The sequence below is a fragment of the Lissotriton vulgaris genome, unplaced genomic scaffold (genome assembly GCF_964263255.1).
Source record: "Lissotriton vulgaris unplaced genomic scaffold, aLisVul1.2 SCAFFOLD_2645, whole genome shotgun sequence".
Classification (NCBI taxonomy): Eukaryota; Metazoa; Chordata; class Amphibia; order Caudata; family Salamandridae; genus Lissotriton; species Lissotriton vulgaris.
In genome coordinates this window covers 83,690-89,940 of record NW_028248992.1, presented here as the reverse complement: position 1 = coordinate 89,940, position 6,251 = coordinate 83,690, and positions in this window count along the sequence as shown.

The following is a 6,251-nucleotide window of genomic DNA, read 5'->3' as shown; positions in this document are numbered from 1 at the left end:
CCAGACCTAGCATATATTGCTCAGTGAGTGCCATGCTCGGAGAGTGTTTAGCACCCATCATGTCATCTGTAGCCTTTCAATGGCATGTCATGCAGTGGTGTTTGCTCACACGCCACATACTCGTGCCCGGAAATGCTAATGTGTTTAGCTTACAATGCCCTGTTATTATAAAGTTTTTTGTGCACATATGTGTGTGTTTGGAACATGGACCAGGTGTATTGATGCTGTTTTACTTTACATTTGTGACAGGTATCTGCCTATGAGAAGGGTGAAATCTGGCTGGACATCGCCAGGGCTGTCAGGAGCGAGGGGGGGCCTCGCAGGAGGCTCCAGAACATCAAGAAGAGGTGGCAGGACATCCGGTGCTGGAGCCGCCGCATCGCCAGAGTACAGCTAAAGCTGGAAGCTCCACGCCGGCATGGCCGCACCCGCCACCTCACCCCCAACATGCTCCAGGTCCTGGAAGTGGTGTTCCCAGACCTCCATAGGCAGTTGCAGGAGGGAAAGCAGCAAGTAGTGGGTAGGTTTATGTCTGTTTGTTGTGATGTGTGTCACATGCTCCCTGCAGTGCTCAAAGGCATGGTTACACTCCCATAGTTTGAGTGTTGTGGTCAGACAGGCACTCCATGCATTGGCCTCAGAATGTCCCCGTTTCCGCAGCTGCTTCTTTACATGCCTTGCCCTAATCCACTTTTGACCTGCGCTTTGGATGATGTTTGTTTTTCACATGTACTCCTATGGTGCAATGTCTATGTATGCATCTTCCTTTGCACATCATCATGTTGGAGGGGGGGTCTGTGACACCTGTTGGAACCTTACATGTGGCACCACATGTGCACTGTGTCTGCTGTTCTACATATTTAGGCACTGATCTTGAGTCTAAACATGTGTCTTCTGCACGAGTCAGCCTCAGTGGCCTTTGTCCATGGTACTCTTTCAAATAGTCATGTGTTGGCTACAGGTGCACAATGTACAAGTGCAATATTTTGGGCTTATGCATACTCACACTGGGCAGTGCGTGTGTGCATATTTGCCACATAAGTCAAATGCTCTTTGTAATTACTATTGATGGTCAGTCACACAATGAGGCTTGGGGTGTCAACAGCTGTGATGCCAGTGTGAGGTGATCTTACACTTGGTTCAGGTCCCAGGATGGCATCACATGTCACTTCAGGAAGGACTTTTCCCATGTGGCACAAGGTGTAAGGAAATTCAACATGTGCAGGTCTGGGTTTGGGTGGCAGGGTGTGTAAATGAGCTGTGATGCTTCATCAGCTATCCTGTTGTCAGGGAGTCAATCATCATTGTGTCGCTCATGATAGATTTTTCCATTCACTGTTGCTTGTATCCTACTATACATTATGCGTAGTGTCTCTCGCAATTGGCCACAACTAGACTTATCATTGTGCAGTGTTCAGTCTCCTGTGACTCATGATGCATGCCATGTTCAGAAATGAAGCCTAATGAATTGTAGCTGACATGTCTGATGTGTACAGGTGACTGATATGTTATTATTCTTCTCCTTGCCCACAGCATCATCATCTGAATCTGGAGGGGACACAGGCGCGGACCACGAAGAGGGACACACCGAAAGTGCCACCTGCTTTGAGGAGTCGGAGGGAGGCAGTGGCACGGAGGGTGATGAGAGTCTGCTGGCCGGACGACATGTGACTGACACATCTTACCATGCCGACAACTCCGAGTCAGACTCTCAGGAGGAGGGGGAATATGCAACAATGATCTCTCCATCATCTTTGGCTGGCTTCCCCTCCTCCAGTACCATCTCCACCCTCCCAGCCGTTAGTGTCCCTAGGGTCCGTGCTAGCAGCCGTGTCTCCTTTGTTCCCGGCACCGCAGCCCCTGCCCCTGTGTCCCCTGCTGCCCTCAGTGCTGAGACTGTGGACCTACTCCGACAGATTGCAGTAGGTCAGACATCCATACTGACTGTCCTCCATGGACATACACAACTGATTACACAGTTGGTGTCGTTCATGGAGGGCATGTCGTCAGCCATGTCTGATCTACGTCGGAGTGTGGCTGCCATAGAGTCAACACTGACGGCAGCAATGTACTCCCAGCAGCCTCTGTCTCCCCCCATCCTTCAGACCCATCCACCTCTGCCTCTCCCATATCTACACAACATACACGCAGACGCCACAGGTCACACACACCCAGCACACCCACACGTGAGAAAAAGCTCAAAGCTCCACGCACGCAATCTCAAGGGGATGTAGGCACACCCACAGGGAGAGGGGACACAATGCACACACGCAACCACACACCCAGGAGTACAGACTCACAGCCCTCTACCTCCACCCCCAATGTGTCCCCGGGTTCAGGTGGTAGTTTTTCCAAGCTGGCTGAGGTGTGCAGCCAGGTTTTCGAAGCTACTTTTGGCAATACCCCAGCCAGTGTGGCTGAATGCACTACACCTGCACCCACTCCGCCTGTCCTTCCCTCTCCTGTCCATGCGGTGCCGGAGGATTCCACAGATGGTGGCCACATCGTTTCCACTGGGGATTAAACGCCATGTGCAGGCAAGTTTGGGTGTGCCCACATCCATGGAGCTACAAACTGTTGCTCAGACTTTTTTGGACTGGACATTGGCCTTTAATGAGCAGGGACTCTTATTTGCGTTTCTTTTTTGGAGCAGCTGAATAAAGCAATTCTTGTTATTTTCTGAAGTTGACTTTGTGTGATAATGTCTGTGACTGCTGTGTGCCTGGGAGCTGGTGTCAAGTTGTAATTTAGGTATGTTCATATGTGTCAATCTCCAGATGGTAATGCGGTTCACAATGGTATGTGTTTTTGTGTAACAGCTGGGCAGGGGGGGATGTTAGCCACACACACTCTGATGCTGGGCACTGGGGGGCACTGGGGGGCACTGGGGGGGGGTGTTAGGCACACACTTTGATGCTGGGCACTGGGGGGCACTGGGGGGGGGTATTAGGCACACACTCTGATGCTGGGCACTGGGGGGCACTGGTGGGGGGGTGTTAGGCACACACTCTGATGCTGGGCACTGGGGGCACTGGTGGGGGGGGGGGTGTTAGGCACACACTCTGATGCTGGGCACTGGGGGGCACTGGTGGGGGGGTGTTAGGCACACACTTTGATGCTGGGCACTGGGGGGCACTGGTGGGGGGGTGTTAGGCACACACTCTGATGCTGGGCACTGGGGGGCACTGGTGGGGGAGGTGTTAGGCACACACTCTGATGCTGGGCACTGGGGGGCACTGGTGTGGGGGGTGTTAGGCACACACTTTGATGCTGGGCACTGGGGGGCACTGGGGGGGGTGTTACGCACACACTCTGATGCTGGGCACTGGTGGGGGGTGTTAGGCACACACTCTGATGCTGGGCACTGGGGGGCACTGGTGGGGGGGGTGTTAGGCACACACTTTGATGCTGGGCACTGGGGGGCACTAGGGGGCACTGGGGGGGGTGTTAGGCACACACTCTGATGCTGGGCACTGGGGGGCACTGGTGGGGGGGGGGTGTTAGGCACACACTCTGATGCTGGGCACTGGGGGGCACTGGCGGGGGGGTGTTAGGCACACACTTTGATGCTGGGCACTGGGGGGCACTGGGGGGGGTGTTAGGCATACACTCTGATGCTGGGCACTGGGGGGCACTGGTGGGGGGGTGTTAGGCACACACTCGGATGCTGGGCACTGGGGGCACGGGGGGGGGTGTTAGGCACACACTCTGATGCTGGGCACTGGGGGGCACTGGTGGGGGGGTGTTAGGCACACACTCTGATGCTGGGCACTGGGGGGCACTGGTGGTGGGGGTGTTAGGCACACACTTTGATGCTGGGCACTGGGGGGCACTGGGGGGGGGGTGTTAGGCACACACTCCGATGCTGGGCACTGGGGGGCACTGGTGGGGGGGTGTTAGGCACACACTCTGATGCTGGGCACTGGGGGCACTGGTGGGGGGGTGTTAGGCACACACTTTGATGCTGGGCACTGGGGGGCACTGGGGGGCACTGGGGGGCACTGGGTGGGTGTTAGGCACACACTCTGATGCTGGGCACTGGGGGGCACTGGTGGGGGGGTGTTAGGCACACACTCTGATGCTGGGCACTGGGGGGCACTGGTGGGGGGGTGTTAGGCACACACTTTGATGCTGGGCACTGGGGGGCACTGGGGGGCACTGGTGGGGGGGTGTTAGGCACACACTCTGATGCTGGGCACTGGGGGCACTGGTGGGGGGGGTGTTAGGCACACACTTTGATGCTGGGCACTGGGGGGCACTGGGGGGGTGTTAGGCACACACTCTGATGCTGGGCACTGGGGGGCACTGGTGGGGGGGTGTTAGGCACACACTCTGATGCTGGGCACTGGGGGGCACTGGTGGGGGGGTGTTAGGTACACACTCTGATGCTGGGCACTGGGGGGCACTGGTGGGGGGGGTGTTAGGCACACACTCTGATGCTGGGCACTGGGGGGCACTGGGGGGGGGTGTTAGGCACGCACTCTGATGCTGGGCACTGGGGGGCACTGGTGGGGGGGTGTTAGGCACACACTTTGATGCTGGGCACTGGGGGGCACTGGTGGGGGGGTGTTAGGCACACACTCTGATGCTGGGCACTGGGGGGCACTGGTGGGGTGGGGTGTTAGGCACACACTTTGATGCTGGGCACTGGGGGGCACTGGGGGGGAAGTGTTATGCACACACTCTGATGCTCGGCACTGGGGGGCACTGGTGGGGGGGGTGTTAGGCACACACTCTGATGCTGTGCACTGGAGGGTGTTCTGCTCACCACTTACACTTACAATCACATTGCAGGCGTATGTGCCACACGTCAATTGCACTGGTGTAGTGCGCTGACGTACTGTAACCCCTGGTCGATGACGTAGGTACGGCCGGTTTCCGTATTGCACTGGTGTAGTGCGGTGACCTGCCGTACCCCGTGGTCGATGATGTAGGTGCGGCGTATTGCGCTGGTGTAGTGCGGTGACGTACCGTACCCCCTGGTCGATGACGTAGGTACGGCCGGTCCCTGTATTGCACTGGTGTAGTGCGGTGACCTGCCGTACCCCGTGGTCGATGACGTAGGTGCGGCGTATTGCGATGGTGTAGTGCGGTGACGTACCGTACCCCCTGGTCGATGACGTAGGTACGGCTGGTCTCCGTATTGCACTGGTGTAGTGCGGTGACCTGCCGTACCCCGTGGTCGATGACGTAGGTGCGGCGTATTGCGCTGGTGTAGTGCGGTGACGTACCGTACCCCCTGGTCGATGATGTAGGTACGGCCGGTCTCCGTATTGCACTGGTGTAGTGCGGTGACCTGCCGTACCCCGTGGTCGATGACGTAGGTGCGGCGTATTGCGCTGGTGTAGTGCGGTGACGTACCGTACCCCCTGGTCGATGACGTAGGTACGGCCGGTCTCTGTATTGCACTGGTGTAGTGCGGTGACCTGCCGTACCCCGTGGTCGATGACGTAGGTGCGGCGTATTGCGATGGTGTAGTGCGGTGACGTACCGTACCCCCTGGTCGATGACGTAGGTACGGCCGGTCTCCGTATTGCACTGGTGTAGTGCGGGAGTGTGTGGCGCAACATGGGCAGACATTACAATCGTGAAATGGAGATGTGCGCGTGTAGCAAGACGTACAGGTATGTAGAACCTCGTTGTACTCACCTTCTGCGCCGTCGTTGATTTCTCAGTACGAGGTGGTGGGCGTACAGGATAGGGATTACACGGACGATGGCGTCCATGTCCTGCTTGTCGCGTACCGGGGTGCGGGTCGTGCCGGAGTCTGGTTTTACGGTAGTTTTGAGCTCTCGTAGAAAAAGAGCCGTACGGAGTGTGTGGAACACGGATCGTACTTTGTGGTTCGGGAGACGCGGTTTATGTACGTCCGGACGTAGCGTCGAGCGTCAGGCGACTGCTATTCGTACGGACTTTCGATTCGTACGGCGTTTTTTACGGGACGTACGGAGTGACGCATTAAGTTGTGATCGTACTTGCACATTCGTACCGGGACGCCTTCTGGTACGATTCGTACGGGGAAAAACGCTCCGAACAGCAATTCGGAGCGCTTTTTACCGGATCGGAATCGAGCCCATAGTGTTGTTATGCCATAACAACACTATATGTGACATACTATACACCTGCAAGGATAGCGCAGTGGGGGGCACCTCTGGTATTACTTTCCTTCGCCGCGATTCCTCAGAGGCAGACATAATCCATATATTTGCTACTTGCCCGCAGATGCATACACTTCACAGAGCAATTGAATT